This window comes from Musca domestica, unplaced genomic scaffold (genome assembly GCF_030504385.1).
Source record: "Musca domestica strain aabys unplaced genomic scaffold, Musca_domestica.polishedcontigs.V.1.1 1, whole genome shotgun sequence".
NCBI lineage: Eukaryota > Metazoa > Arthropoda > Insecta > Diptera > Muscidae > Musca > Musca domestica.
Genome location: NW_026712114.1, coordinates 20,166,385 through 20,183,721, shown reverse-complemented (window position 1 = coordinate 20,183,721; position 17,337 = coordinate 20,166,385). Strand labels below are relative to the sequence as shown.

Genomic DNA, 17,337 nt, shown 5'->3' with positions numbered 1-17,337 from the left:
AACTATGTGGTGAAAAATACATAATTCTTGTCCAGGAAGTCCCTTAAAAAATTACAGATTTTTGTCCTCACAGTTCTTGAAATCACTTACTATTCTTGTTTTGGAAGTCCTTTAAAAAGTTTACGATTTTTGTCCTGAAAGTTCTTAAAAAATCCACAAGTTTTGTCTGGAAGTCCTTTAAAAATTCACAATTCTCATCTTGGAGGTCCTTTAAAAAATCCAAGATTTTTTTTCTGGAATTTCTTTTAAAAAAAAAAAAGGTCTTTGTCTTGGAAGTCCTTTAAAAAATCCACAGATCTAGTACTGGAGGTCCTTTAAAAATTCACAGTTATTGTCCTAGAAGTCGTTTAGATATTTAACGATTCTTATACAGGAAATCCTTTAAAAAATCCAAAATTCTCACCCTTGAAGTCCTTTGGAAAATACATGGTTCTTGTTTAGGAAATCCTTTAAAGATCCACTACAACTTGTTCTAGTAGTCCTTAAAAAATGCACTATTCTTACCCCGTAGTTTTTTTAAAGATCCAGATATTTGTACTGGAGGTTCTTTGAAGAAAGATCCACGATACTTGTCCCGGGAGTCCTTTAAAAAAGTTGTCCTGGAACTAACTTATAAATGTAAGATATATGTCCTGGAAGTCCATAAAAAAATAACAATTCTTGTCTTTGAAGCCCTTTAGTATTTTTACAAATCCGCAATTCTTGTCGTGGAGGTCCTTAAAAAATCCACCGTTGCTCGTTAAAACATCCAGAGTGTAAAAACCCTTGTCCTGGAAGTGTTTTAAAAATACTCGATTCATGCGCTTTTAGCTTCTTAAAGAATCCCAAATACTTGTCTTGGAAGTCTTTTACAAAATTCTTGATTCTTGTCCTTGATTTCTTAAAAAAATCTACCGGACTGCTGGAAGTCCCAAAATTCAATCCATTCGGAATGTTTTAAGCCATTTGGTGCACAATACAGGGTGAGATGAAAGCGTGATAGCGTGATTTCTTTATATGTGGCTGGAAAACCACAAGTGGCTATCGTTAGAGGACTACAGCATTTAAATGTGAATAAATCTTTAGTGTCTCGTACCATCGCTCGTTACCGAGATACTGGTAGCGTAGCCCGACGTCAAGGAAGTGGACGGAATAAAATAGCAACATCAGTAGAAATGGTTCGAAAAGTAAAGAAGCGACTTGATCGAAACCCGTGTCGCAATGGCCGAAAAATGGCTCGTAAGCTGAACATATCGCAACATTCCATTTGGCAAATATTAAAAAAAATGAGCTCGGGGTAAAGCAATTGAAATTCTAAAAATTGCAAGAACTTACACCGCAACTGAAAGAAAATAGACCTTAAAAAACTAAAGAGTTGCTTCGCTTGCCCGAAAGTGGACATGCCATGGTGATGGTGTGGACAGCCATAAAAACCGATAAACGATCTCTGCTCGCATTAATCGACCGTCCCATCAGAATAAATGACGAATATTATCGCGAAAATATTCTGGAGGGTGTATTAAAACCTTGGGTACGCAAGCATTTTGGCCGTAGACTTTAGACATTCCAACAGGGCTCAGCACCATCGCACTCACACCCGCCACCCAGGAATGGTTACAAAATGAGGTTCCTCGCTTCATTTCCAGCACACAAAGGCTACCAAAATCTCCGCATACCAATCCGTTGGGCTATTGTGTTTGGAGTATTTTGGAAAGCATGGCTAGCACCAAAGTGTCGGTCACCTCAATCAAGCGCTTCGCCGGGAATGGGCCAAAATACCGCAGAGCAACATTCGGACAGCGTGTGACGGTTTCATTGACCGTTTGAAGACCATAATTCGTGTCAAAGGTGACAAATTCGAACTTATTCTAAACGTATTCTAAAATTTGATGCTATTTCCGACGTTTTTTTGCTTTTATTCAATAAAATTAAAAAAAAAATGTAAAAATTATGGCGTGTGGCTTTGTTGCAGGTTTTCATCTCACCCTGTATATAGAAATATCATGGAGTTCAAAGATTGATTAGCTGATATTTTTCACTTTGGTACCTGGCTCATGTCTGGTCTTTGTTTTTGAAAAATGTGAAGTTTTGTCAATGATTTGTACTTTTGAACCAGTAGAACCACTAGATCGATTTTGAATGTCGTGAAATGTTTTATTCCAAAGGTTAATCATTTAAATTAGACCGATTTTGGCCGTATAAAATGATATAAACTCTGAGACTGATAGTTCCGAATCCTATATTTTTTTCCAAACCGGTATTGCCAACAGATGTATCCCCTCAGGCAATGTCTTTTTATTTAAATAAATGTTGACTTGCGGTTTGGTTATTCGAACTTTTGACCTTTTATGAGGGAGGTCCCGAAGGACTGGACCAATATTGTCAATTCGTACCTGACCAAATCTGATAAAAATTCACTTCAACTAATAATGATAAAATATTGGGTGGTTTAGAACTTAAATAAAATCCAACATTAATATCCAATCATATCAGAATTGTTTTAACATTTTGTGGGTGAGGCACCAGAAGGAGTGGACCGATATATCCCACCATGACACCATTTCTTGTGTCAGCTTAGATATTGGGATGTGTAAAATCTGAAGAGAATAGGATACTTATTTCTCATTTTACAATTGGTTTTCTTCAAACTCTTGACGCCTTTGTAGTGGAGGTGCCAGAAAGAGTTAGCTGATATAATCCATATTTATACTTAATCTTGTGTTGATAGAAATATTGCGATGTGCCGAGTTTGAAAGTAATCGGATACACACATCGCGTATTATAAGCTGCGTGATTATTTAAAATTCTGACTCTTTGTATTTGATGGAGTGGGTCAATATTGTCTACTAGGAACCTGAACTAGAACTGAAAAAAATATTAGGATTTTCAAAGTTTGCACAAAATGGAATGATGCTGCTTGTTCTATTAGGTAAATTATATTCTTCGAAAATTTTGAACTTTTATGGGAGAGCTACCAGAAGAAGTGGACGGATATTGCCCATCTCCGAACTCGATCTAGTTTGATAATAATATCACGATGTATCAAATTTTTATTATCGTGGACACCCTCAGATCCACTCTACATGTCCTGAAACGGAATTGGTCCAAAGAGATGTAGGGTCTAAATCCCTCGGAGAAATATTATTTCCAGGCGCGTTTTGGCCATGTCAAATGATATATGCCCTCTTTAGTAAAATATGCCTGAGGGCATAAGAAAAACAATGTCTACACTTTTCACAGCCAACTATTGAAAAATATCATATTTTACCCCACCGTGCGACAACGAAGACCATTTTCTTCATCATCTTCATATGCGGGGAGGTTTAACTCATATTTCAACGCATCCATGTGAGAATAGAAATTAATCTGCTACAAAATGTCTCCAATAAGAAAAACAACAAAAAAGCAAAAAAGAAAAGATGAAAATGAAATAAGGTATAACATGAACACATTCTTAACTTCTTTTCTACTTCTTCATCGTATAAGTTTGGTTTATCCAGAGGTTTAGGTTTCGGGTGACTACGATGAGGATATGTGAGTAAGGACGAATGTGTGGCAGCTCATGTGAATATGGGCATGTATGTCTGTATGTTTGGTGTTTTTGTTCCTTTTTTGTTTTTCGAAAAGAAAGGGGATTTATGTATGAGGATTTACTTTTTTCTATTATTGGCATTAGGCATGATGTCCTTTTGTGTGTTATGCATTTAAATTGCGTATTTTTCTCAGCGATTTGTTCTGCACGCTTGACATCAGACATATACATGACGCACACACACACATTCAAACCTACACACACATTCGCACTTATATCTTCATATATTAAGTTGAAAGCTACGGCTACGTTCAACTTACTTTCGTAAATTGTATTTATTCATATAGCTCATATAAACATGTATACGAGACATTGTGATATATATGTGAGCATGTATGCATACATATGTAGATATGATTACCCATGACACATATGTATGTACGCACTCATATTACCAAATGATTTTATCAAAAGTATTAACGTAAAAAGCAAGCATGTACAATGTAAATGTAAGGAAATGTAAGTTATTGAGATATTTCGTTATTTGTATTTCATATGACCAGAAAGAATAAATAAAAGAATAGAAAAAAATACATGTGACTACTAATATACATACGTATTTATATATGTTATAACAACACCGAAAAATATTTATGGAGAATGTTTAAATGATGAAAATGTTAGAACAATTTAAAATTATGTAGTCGACAGAAGAGTTTTAAGGAAATTGGGTGATGGGTGCAAAATACAGGATGAGATGAAAAAACTGCAACCAAATTCAGACTGCTGTCATTTCTAAGCCACTCGTCCGACAACTGTTAAAATTATTCCAGTGACAGCTCATTATATTGTTTACAAGCGTACAAAAGCAATTTGGTGAGAATTTTCCAGAAAAAAAGTTGTTCGTAATGGAATTCAAGCGTGATAGTGTGATTTCTTTATATTTGGCTGGAAAACCACAAGTGGCTATCGTTAGAGCACTCCAGCAATTAAATGTTAATAAATCTTTTGCGTCTCGTACCATCGCTCGTTACCGTAATGCTGGTAGCGTAGCCCGACGTCAAGAAAGTGGACGGAGGAAAACAGCAACATCAGCAGAAATGGTTGGAAATGTAAAGAATCGACTTGATCGAAACCCGCGTCACAGTGGCCGAAAAATGGCTCGTGAGCTGAACATATCGCAATATTCCATTCCACAAATATTGAAAAATGAGTTCGGGATAAAGAACTTACACCGCAATAGAAAGAAAATAGACTCAAAAGAGCTAAAGAGTTACTTCGCTTGGCCGAAATTGGTCAACTGCCGAATTTGATATTTTCCGATGAGAAAACATTCGTTGTCCAGCAGTTTGTAAATAAACAAAATGCTCGAGTTTACTTGCCAAAGAGGTCAGCTGAAAATGTGCACCTTCGGTTGGCCACCAGAACAGCCGATGGTCGCTCCCCGCACGTATTAATCGACCGTTGCAACATAAGAAATGCCGAATATTATCGCGAAAATATTCTGGAGGGTGTATTAAAGCCTTGGGCACGCAAATATTTTGGCCGCAGACCTTGAACATTCCAACAAGACTCAGCACGCACCACCAAAGAATGGTTACAAAATGAGGTTCCTCGCTTTATTTCCAGTGCACAATGGCCACCAAACTCTCCGGATACCAATCCGTTGGACAGTTGTGTCTGGAGTATTTGGAAAGCACTAAAAAATACCAAAGTGTCGATCACCTCAAGACAGCGCTTCGCCGGGAATGGGCCAAAATACCGCAGAGCAACTTTCGGGCAGCGTGTGACGGTTCCATTGGCCAGTTCATATCAAATGTGACCAATTCGAACCAGTCTAAACTTATTCTAAAATTTGATGATATTTCCGACATTTTTTGCTTTCATTCAATAAAATTAAAAAAACTATGTGTTGGGGGTATTATAAGATTGATTGGGCCAAAAATTATGTAACACCTCGAAATATTGGTCCCCGACATGGGAAACTATATATAGATCTTCTGTTCTCGCGGGCTGATTCGATCTAGATATGTATGTCGGCCCGTTCGTCTGTCCATGTTAATTTGTGATCACCAAATTAAAAATTGAAGTGGATTTAGGGTCAGAATAGAAAACTTTTTTCTGGAATTTTGCATGAAGTCGGAGTTTGGACAAAAAAATAATAAATAAATAAAAAATAAAATCCGTTAAAAAATCTGTTAAAATCTTAAAAATACCGAATGTAGCAGTTATATTAGGGTCTATGCGAAAACGCGGACCTGCATAGGCAATTTTTGTCATAAGCCATTCAAATATTCAAATGTGAACCTTAAAAAAATCAGTGAATAATGTAGCTAAAATCATCAAAATACCGCATATAGTGAGGTGCAGTTATGTGGGGAGATAAACGAAGACGTGGACCTGCACAGATATTTTTATGTCATAGGCTGAAGTATTCATTACGAATTTCAAATACCAAAATAAAAAGTAATTCCGGTGAATAATGTCGCTAAAATCATCAAAAACGATAATATTAATAGAAATCCAGCTCAATGGAAAAACGTTTTATTCTGGGCTGAGTCTACGTTTAATATTAAAGGCTCAGACATGAAAAATTTTACGGTGGGAAGACAAAAAAAAAAAAAAAATTAAAGACTCAAGCCGCAGTGTTGCAATGGTACAGTGAAGCATGAGGGAGGGTTAAAATGGTGTGGCGCTGTTTTTCTTTCAATGGACTTGGGCCTATCCATGAAATAAAGGAAGTTATGGATCGTTTTGTTTACAAAGATGTGTTGAACATCACGTTGTTCCTTTCCGCTGAGGAAAATATTCGGCTTATTTGGGCGTTTCAGCATGGCAATGATCCCAAACATGCATCAAAACTTGTCAAAGATTGATTGTGGGAGTCAAAAATCGGTGTTTTGTCATGGCCGGCACAATCATCCGACCTAAACCCCATAGAAAACCTATAGAGTATCGTAGACAGGAAGAATTCGGAAAGAAATAAACACAACATTTTCCAAAGAATTTAGGGTGCCTGGAAAAGCATACCCAAGGATCGAATTGAGCGTGTTATAGATTCAATGTCTCGTAGGGGTGCAGCTGCTATCAAAAATAATGGATGCTATCGACTACTAGTCAAAATTTAATTATTTAAAATAAAAAGTTTAAAAGTTGCTTTAGTTTTGACTAAGCAAAAATTGGATCATTTTCATTTTCCATATAATTATTTTTCATTCAATATTATTTTTGTATTCTTATTTTTAGTTTTTTAAAAGTGAATAAAGTACCTCATTTTAAACTGGAAAAATAATTACGATTTATTTATTTTTGTAAAAGTTACAGGGCATTTGTTGTCTTTGCGATTTTAGTTGCTTTAGTTTTGGCCACCAGTGTATATCATCAACTGATTTTGGGTTATTTGTGCACCAAAGAGCAAATGTCAGAACTACTGACCTGCATTTTGGCATATCCCATTGTATTCAGTCTAGAAGCAAGTACATCAAATTTGAAGAAAATCGATTCAGATATAGCTATAGGTCCAATATATATGTTTCATCCGAAAATACCTTTGCCAAATGTTATTGAGACAGGCCAAGATAGAGATATAGCTCCCATACATATCTTTAATCCGATTTCAGGTTTATTGTGCAAATAATGGCTTATATCAGCCCAAATGTGTTGAATTTCGGGACGTACGTTTCCATTTTGTGGAACTTTTTGTGGCCTCCGATAGACATTTTTTATATAATCCTTGTCGAAGTGGAATCATGCATTCTATAGCAATGTTATTTGGAATAAAAGATTAAAATGTCTCCGTCAAATTTGGTGAAAATACGAGAAAGATTTGCAAGTACCAAAATATTAAGTCCGGCCGGGTCGAACTTTTTTCCACCATTGGGTAAAGAAAACATTTTTATTTTGAAAGTACCTGAATTCAAGCGTGTTCCACTTTAAACTACAAATACCAGTAAGACCGTTTGGATAGCTCTGTTTAACTTTTCAAAAACCCATAAAATGGGTAGGGCCGTTATATGGGGGTTACCAAAATGGGTATCTTTTTTTATACTCCAAGGATTGTTAACTACCAATTTTTCTAAAATGCCTAACTTGAAAAAAAGTAGTGGGTAAATGTGACGAGAATTATCAAAATACCGAATATCGTGATCTGTTCTGCCACCAGAGCTAGTATGGACGAATATATCTCATTATCAATACCTACCATCCTACTCACAATTAAAATTGTTCTGCCAAATTCTGAAGCTCTACGTCAAATAATATGGGCTGTATCGTGATTTCAAAAGACAGACGGACGAACATTCTTAAATCGACTTAGATTGGAGTCTACGACGAATATTTAGGGATGTTACAAAAGGAATGACAAAGTTAATATACCCTTCTTTTCAAGGTGGAGGATATAAAAACAAAATGTTATTTTAAGAATCAAGAGAGACACGTTGAAGAATGTTTTATTAAACAATGTAGTTATTACCTTATTTGCGCCTTACGAATAACAAAATCAGATATAATAAATTACATATTTTATTCAAATATTCCTGCAAAATAATAAATTTCCAAAAAAAAATCCGAAACACGAAAAGCACACGTTGTTTGAATTTCATGCTTATCGCCATTAAACTTCAATTAAATTTAAAATGTATTTAACGCCGTTGCCTTTGTTGTTCTTGTTGCTGTTGTTCGCAAAATCTAACGTGTTTTATCAATAACATTAAACAAAAGCCATTTGTCAAAAAATAGCAGATAGGAATATTTGCAAAAAACGCAACACAACGGAACGGAAAAGCCTACACATGCTGTGCTCGCTCATATGGCGGAGTTGGTGAGTGAGTGACTGAATGCCATCCCATGTGGTGGGTGGATGGCTGTGTTTGCGCGTTCTGAAACTCCTCAAATCATTATCCATGTCTCTACACGGCTATACGCACTTAGTCCTTGTTGTCTATTTAAAAACAATAGCAACAACAGACACACACACTCGCACACACCAACGGCACACAAGTTTTCATTCATTCTCGACAATATGTATTAAAAGCTCTATTTTGTCGGTTTGGTTGGTTGGTTGGCAGGCTGGCTGACTGTTTCGATCTGCTGCTCACTGTTTTGGTTCGGTTCGTTTCGTTTCGCATCGCTTGCAAATACGGTATGGTTCAAACATTTTTTTCCTGACTGTGTGGTAGAATACAAAACGCTTGGATAAACAAGGATATATCACACAAAAATTTTACTTGTTTTATTCTGGAGAACAGAATGTGGTACATTGGAGTATGATGATCAGCTGAATATTAAATGTTTTAGAAGAAAGAGTTTAAAAAGAGCTTAAAAGAAGACATATCTTTGGTAGCATGCTTAAGTATTCCAAGTGCCATCTAGAATGATTGGTATTGAAAATGAGGATTTATCGGTCCACGTTTTGATATAGACGATAGACCCCATCGGTACCACCCGATATTCGCTATTTTGATGACTTTGCCACATTTTCCATAGAAATTTGATATTAACAGTTGTAACGGATTCTATCTCTGGTGACAGAACATTGGCTTTAAAGCTCCATGGCTTGCTGCAGCATCCGTAAGACGGTACCTCCTAATATTAGGTATCTTGATGATTTTAGTCACATTTTTCCACAGACTTATTCAAGAATTGCTATTTGTAGTTCGTAATGGGTTGTAGTTCCGGTGGAAGAACATTTTTTATAAAGGTCTACGGTTTTGTATAGCGCCATATTACGGTACCTATCGATATTCGGTAATTTGATGATTTCTGCCACATGCTGCCCCCGATTTGTCTACAAATTGCTGTTTGTAGTTCGTAATGGCAGAAGTTTGTACCTGGTGGCAGAATATTGTACCTTCATGTTTTCCTATAGCGCCCATATAACGGTTCTTTCACACATTTTCGGTATTTTGACGATATAAGCTACACCTTCTAACGGATTTGTGTAATTTTTTGTATTTGTAGTTCACAATGGGTTTTACATCTGTTGTCAAAACATTATCTATATCGGTCTATGGTATCCACATGACGGCACCCACCACTATTCGGTATTTTGATGAATCTGGGCACATATTTTTCCTGAATTGTTTCAAATTTGGTGTTTGGGATTCGCAGTAGGTAATAATACTTGTAGTGAACATTTTTCTAAATAGGTTCGCATTTTTGTATAGCCCCCCATAAAATGCTTCATCCCACTTTATTGTATTTTGAAAAGTTTATCTCACTGGTATTTGCAGTTTATTTGTTGGAGGAGGGTATTAGATGTTCGACACGGTCGATCATAAGTTGTTTACTTATTTTTATATTATAAATCTATTTATATCAAAACTAGAAATAATTACAAATTTAGCGTTTTCAGGTGAATATATTAAAAATTAGAGCACAGATCAAATAACTGACAGAAATTTTGGAAAGCAACTTCAAATGACTGAAAACGATATTTGAGAGCTAGAAACTATTCCATAAAAAAATTGGAACAACATACGTTGATGTAAGCTATAAATTCCACAATTATTACCCAAGAGCAACTGAGAAAATTGCTGCAGTGTCTATATAGTTGAAAAGTTACAGGTCTGTGGAAGTGGACGGAAGAAAACAGCAACACCAGCAGACATGGTTCGAAACCCGAAAAATGGCTCGTGAGCTGAAACTATCGAAATATTTCATTCCATGCAAATATTGAAAAATGAGCTCGGGGTAAGGCCATTGAAATTCCAAAAAGTGCAAGAACTTATACTGCAACTAAGAGAAACTAGACACAAAAGAGCTTAGCCGAAAGGGGTGAACTGCCGAATTTGGTTTTCTCCGATGAGAAAACATTCGTTGTACAGCAGTTTGTAAACAAACAAAATGATCGTGTTTACTTGCCAAAGAGGTCAGCTGAAAATGTGCACCTTCGGTGGGCCACCAGAACTCAAGCGACGGCTATGGTGATGGTATGGGCCGCCATAACAGCCGATGGTCACTCTCCGCTTGTATTAATCGACCGCATCAGAATAAATGCCGAATATTATCGTGAAAATATTCTGGATGGTGCATTCAGGCCTTGGGCACGCAAACATTTTGTCCGCAGACCTTGAACATCCCAACAGAAATGAGGTTCCTCGCTTCATTTCCAGCAGATACCAATCCGTGTTTGGAGTATTTTGGATACCATATTGTGTTTGGAGTATTTTGGAAAACAAGGTTGGCACTAAAAAATACCAGAGTGTCGATCACCTCTAGCAAGCGCTTCGCCGGAAATGGGCCAAAATACCGCAGAGGAAAATTCGGGCAGCGTGTGACGGTTTCGTTGGCCGTTTGAAGGCCATTATTCGTGCTAAAGGTTACCAATTCAAACAAATCTAAACTTATTCTAAAATGCGATGCTATTTCCGACAATTTTTGCTTTCATTCAATAAAATTTCAAAAAAAAAAAAAAAAAAAAATTAAATTGTGGCGTTTGACTTTGTTGCATTTTTTTTATCTCACTCTGTAGATATCACAATCTCACCTAGCTGAATCGACCTAGATATATGCTTCTGTCTGCTCGTCTGTCCATTTTAATTTGTAACCACGCCACAAGTCGCAATTATGGTCCGATCCTCTAGAAATAGAGATATATTAATGATTGGGGGAGATAATCGCAAAATATTAAGGAGCTAGAACATACTCAAACTTGATATCTTTGACTTATTTAACAGTTGTTATATAGGTCACAATTATAAACCGGTCAACGCGTGGTTATAGACCATCTTTACATCAGACCTTGGGTTGATAGAAATATTTTGATGTAAGTAATTTGAAGACACTCAGATTCTGACATCACATTTTATAAAAGTTAAATTTATTCAAAATGTTTACCCTTTATGGAGGAAGTACTTGATGGAGCGGACCTATATTGTCCATTTTCGCACCTGAAATTGCACTGAATTTGGAGCAAAATCGGATTATCCTTTCTCAAGGAAAAATGAAAAATTTCGCACTTTTGTGAGGAGGTAGCAGAAGGAGTGGACCGATATGGCTCATCTCCGAACTCGATCAAAGTTTAGTAATAATTTTACGATGTACCGTCAAGACTAAATTGAGTTTCATCTAAAAAAATATATTGTTATTTGTAGTTCGTGATGCATACTACAGCCTATGCTAGAAAATTTTCTATGCTGGTTAACGTTTTATAACCCCCATGGTACCTCCCTATATTCGGTATTTTGATGATTTTTCCTCAAGTTTCGCATTTGAATATTGTAATAGCTTTTGACAAAAATTGCCTATGGAGGTCCAAGTCGTCGTATAGGCCCTAATATTCGGCTACATTTGTCATTTTTAAAATGTTAACGGAATTTTTTAACGGATTTTATTTTTTTTGAAACGTACTAAATGTGTACCAAATGGTGGAGGGTATTCAAAATTCGGCCCGGCTGAAGGTACAGCTTTTTTACTTGTTTTAATTTGCGATTTCACCGGGAGACATTCAAAATATTCCCGATAGAATGGGCATATTGTAAATGTCTTTGTTCAGTTCATGCGTTTAGTATAATCCCATGACCCTACATTATGGTGGGCTTGTCTGAAACATTAAACCCATACAATGATACTTGCCGATTGGCCTACAATTGCGACCAGCAGAACACCTGAAAAATCAGGAAAAATATGTTTTTTGATTATTTCATCCTCTAAAAAATCCCAATTATCTTAAAAATTATATTTGACTTATATGGACACACTACTTAGAGAATCTAAGACTTTGTCGTTAAGACTTTTTGACTCAATCAAAATTATAGCCTCACAAAATAGTGTTGAAGGGTATGAATATGACTACATCAGCCCACTAAGGGTCGCAAATGTTCAAATTTTTTGGAAAAAAATAAATCAAGGATTGTATCAATCCTAAAGGTGCAAAAATGCAAATATCAGTCCTCCACAAAGAAACAGAATATACAATAATTATAGCTCATATAAAATGTAAATTTATTCCCCGATTAACCCCAATCTACTGGCAATATTTCTACAAAATTTTGATTAGGTGTTCCAAGTTCGCTTTTGGTTTCCTTTGGATTTTTGGTTTTCTATTGGGAGGATGCAATCCTATAATAATTGCCAATGTCCAGTCTCAACTCACATTCCGCAAACTGTTAAAATCGTTTTGCATGAAAGTGCGTTCCCTCCACATACAAACACACACACATGCATACACCCCCACGAATATATATAATATTTATACACATGTATAGTCTATTGGCGTTATGTTTGTATTTTGTGAAAGCATATCCTGGCATGAGCATCATATAATGGGATTATGTGCGATTAATGCATTGACATGTAACGATTTTCAATTGAATTTATTGCTTATTGTTTTTGTATATGAATCTGTCCGTCTGTCTGTCTGTCGGTTGCTCGGTCTGTCTACAATATCATCCTCTATAGGCATAGCCTACTACAATGAGGACACATCATTTTGTGAGTGTGTGTCTGTGTCTTTTTTGTATGCTGCTCTCTCATTTGTAGGCGGGAGAAGGCCCAGGACATTTAATGAAAGCCGTTTATGCTGTGTTGATGTTGATGTTGTTGTTTTGTTTTTTTTTTCGGTGTCCTCGTTAAACAGCTACGCGTTACCATTTTTGTATCGCTGCCATGAATACTTAACGGACTGCTGTGAAAACAAAAGGAAAAATTGTTTAACAAAAGGGTGTCGCAAATCTACACATGTTTTGCATAAAAAACAATGAATAATATTTCCCGATCTATTGTTGGATGCTTTTGTTGGCGTCGTTGTTGTTGCAGAGAAGATTCATGATAAACTTTAGAAAGTGTAATTAAACCAAACCAAAAAAATTGTGTGCATGAAACCAATTCTCCATGAATCGATTCGGTTTAATGTTTATATTTTTAAATTAGAGTGGCAGCGAAATGAAAAGCAATTCTTTTGTGAGCAGCCATAAGTCTATGGTCTACATAATGACTGCTCCAGAAATGTTCGGGACGATTTGTTAATGATGAAAATGAGTATTTATGGAGTTATGAGATGTTTTTCATAAGCAGATCGAATATTAAAAAAAATCAAAATTAAAACAATAAAAATCTAAAAATTGTTTTAAATATTTTTATAATTCTTTATATCACAAATACAATTGTTATAGGAATAAAATTGTACTCACCATTTCATCCACATAAAGACGTATTTGGAGTTCTTTAAAGTTTTTAAATTAGCACCTAAAATGAAATAAATAAATAACTAATATTAAAAATATGAAATATATCTGCAAGTATTGGGTGGGAAAATATACAGAATACCAGCCCATAAATTTTTGAAACGACAACAATATATTCAGGTGATGAAATGAGCCTACAACTGATTTTTTACTGAATTGAAGTCGCCATAATTTTTTTTTGTGAAAAAATACCAAAATTTCCATCAAACCGGAAAAATGATTAACACTGAAAGACAAAAAAAAAATAAAAAATACACATCTGACTTATATATTGCTGCAGACTTCTTTAACATAAACAGGGTGAGATGAAAAAACTGCAACTGTCATTTCTAAGCCACTCGTCCGACAGCTGTTAAAATTATCACTATAATGTTTACAAGCGTATACAATTTGGTGAGAATTTTCCAGAAAAAAGTTATTCGTGATGGAATTCAAGGGTGATAGTGTGATTTCTTTATATTTGGCTGGAAAACCACAAGTGGCTACCGTTAGAGCATTCCAACATTTAAATGTGGATAAATGTTTTGTGTCCCGTACCATCGCTCGTTACCGTGATACTGGTAGCGTAGCTCAAAAGAGCTAAAGAGTTGATCGAAAGTGGTGATCTGCCGATGAGATGAGAAAACATTCGTTGTCCAGCAGTTTGTAAACAAACAAAATGATCGTGTTTACTTGCCAAAGAGGTCAGATGAAAATGTGCACCTTTGGTTGCCTCATCGAAATGACGGTTTTAGACCCTAGGTCTCTTTGGACCAAATCCGTTTCAGGACATTTGGACTCGATCTAGTAATGTCCGTCCGTCTGTCTTGCTGGATGGTGCACACTATAACTTTCGAAGGCAGTATACGATTTGGTCCAAACTTGGTACATCGTAATATTATCAAACTTAGACCGAGTTTGGAGATGGGCAACATCGGTCCACTCCTTCTGGTACCTTCCCCACAAAAGGTTGAAATTTTCAAAAAATATATATATTTTTTCTGCACAAAAAGAGAAAGGATAATCCGATTTTGCTTCAACTTTGCAAATCCTAATATTTACGTTAGTGCTAGGTGAGGAGCGAAAATGGACAATATTGGTCTACTCCATCAAGTATCTCCCCCACAACGGTTCAAAATTTGGAATAATTACAACTCTTGTAAAATGTGATGTAAGAGTCCGATTGTCTTCAAATTTCAGACATCCCAATATTTATTTTAACCCAACGTCTGGTGTTGAGATGGAATATATCCACTCCTTCTGCTACCTCCCCCACAAAAGGTCGAAGTCAAAAAAAATATATTTTCTTCACAAAAAGAGAAACGATAATCCGATTTTTCTCCAACCTTGCAAATCCTAATATTTACGCCATTTCTATGTCGGGTGCAAAAACGTACAATATCGGTCCCTTCCATCAAGTACCTCCACCACAAAAGGTTAAAATTTTGAATAATAATAACTCCTATAAAATTTCATGTAGGAGTCCGATTGTCTTCAAATTACGCACATTACATTTTTTTTTATTAACCCAAGGTCTGATGTAAAGATGGAATATATTGATATATTGGTACCTCCCCAAAAAAGTTCGAAGTTTTTAATATCCATAAAGCTCTTAAAACGCGAATTTAACATCCGATTCCATTAAGCCTTGGCACGTCTCAGTATTTCCATCAACACGATATATATTGTAAAGATGGTAGAGATCGGTCCACTCCTTCTGGTAGCTACCCCAAAGAGTGTCAAAATTTTGAATATCCATGAAGCTCATAAAACGCAACATAACATCCGATTCCATTCAGACTTGGTACATATCAATATTTCCATCAACACAAGAATTGTTGTAAAAATGACCATTTTTCCGGGTACCGCCCCAACACAGAGTTCAAGATTTTGAAAAAGAAAACTCTAAATGAAAACGAAATAAGCATCCAACTCTCTTCAAATTTCACACACACAAACATTTTTGCTAACTCAAGACATATATATCTGCGAACCATTTCTGGTACCTCACTTCCAAAGGGTCAACATTGTCAATTATTCCATCTGTCATAACTTGTAAAACAAGTCAGCAATTCTTTAGAACTTGCTGTATCTGAATATTTCTCTCAACCAGAAACCTGAGATGAATATGGAATTTATTAATTGGCATGAAATTGGATACAAATGTTCGACCATGCCAATATTTTATCTGTATTAGATAAAGTATAAAAATGGAATATTTCGATCGACTATATCTGGCACCAAACGCGCATTTCAACATTTTCTAAAAATTATGACATATCTTATATAAAGTGATGGGAATAACCAATATAGTCCAAACTTGACACGTCATAATATTAATATGGTATTTATGTGGGTCCGATAGGAAATGGACAATATTGGCCCATTCCTTCGGAACCTAACTTCTTTAAAATATTCATGTTTTTTATTGTTGATTTAACAACATCCTTCTTTCTGTTGTATGCTAGAATGAACTTGCATTATTTTCTAGGTTTCGAGAACTGGATAGTTCAGTTCAGACATTTAAATCACTGTACTTTAAAATCGATGGATTTCAACAGAAGGATGGACGGGCATAGTTAAAAAGCAGACTTAGAATTGTATGCCAATGGTGGATATGTGTTCTTTATGATGTGGGTCGCTGATATGATATAATATTTTTCAAGGTGATGCAAACGGAATGACAGATTTCATATATCATCCATCTTATGCTGGAGGATAGAACTTATAAGAAATAAAGCAAACGTAATGAAAGATAGATAAGACTCACCATTTGAATTCCTCTGTTATTTAGCCTGGTGATCTTGGCTTAATTTTTATTTATCTGGGACTGGCTATAGATCGAGTTTGATTAGATCACGAAGGCTCTTAATTAGAAAAAACTTACAGAAATTTTGAGGATATTTTGGGTTTATTTGCACCACGTTACACTGATTCTCCCAAGGATTGATGGTCGATATAGGCTCTTTCTCTCCAATTTAAAGGAGTACATTATATAACATTTTCCAAAATTGATTCCTGTATATCTTTCTTCAACCTTTTGAATTAATAAACAATTTGAAAATTTTCATTTTGTATTGATATTACAATTTTGAATTAAAATTTCAGAGCCTATGCAGGTAAAAGGAAAAATTGAGCTTACAGTTTTATAATTTGTACAGTAAAAATATAACTTTTTACCAACGCTTGCTCTGTTCCAGAACTGCAAAAATATACAACTTTTTACAACATTAAACGATGATATCGAAAAAAATGGCAAAACTAGTAGATTCTCATAGGTTCTGAAGCAGAGAAACTATAAGCAGTTTGTCGTTTTGAATTCTACTAGGCCAGGTGGTGTAATATAACTAAACAAGTAAAGAAAGTCTTAAAGTCGGGCCGAATCTATGATATCCTACACCACTTTGCATATTTAGTAGAGCTTCACATAACAAATAAAAGTTTTTATGATTATAGTTACACTTTAAAGTCCGAAGGACTAAATATGCCAAGGCATTTGTGTCTTTTCAATTTAGGCTTATATTACCCATTTGGTGCGCAATTAATTTGAAATCAGATAAAGATATATATGGGAGCTATATCCAAATCTAAACCTATCTCGATAAAATTTGACAAATATATTTCTGAGCTGTATATGATATATTTCCCCGAATATCGTTACTA

The 17,337-nt window shown here is 35.5% G+C and overlaps 1 long non-coding RNA gene across 1 annotated transcript; it reads right to left on the bottom strand.

Annotated features, from left to right (window-relative positions):
* Positions 1-15,792: 15,792 nt before the first annotated feature.
* LOC131803054 (uncharacterized) lies at positions 15,793-16,770 on the bottom strand. Its single transcript, XR_009342467.1, has 3 exons — positions 16,562-16,770; positions 16,445-16,508; positions 15,793-16,385 (listed from the first exon to the last, which is right to left on the bottom strand). It is a non-coding gene; the product is annotated as an uncharacterized LOC131803054 (long non-coding RNA).
* Between the last annotated feature and the right edge of the window lie 567 nt (positions 16,771-17,337).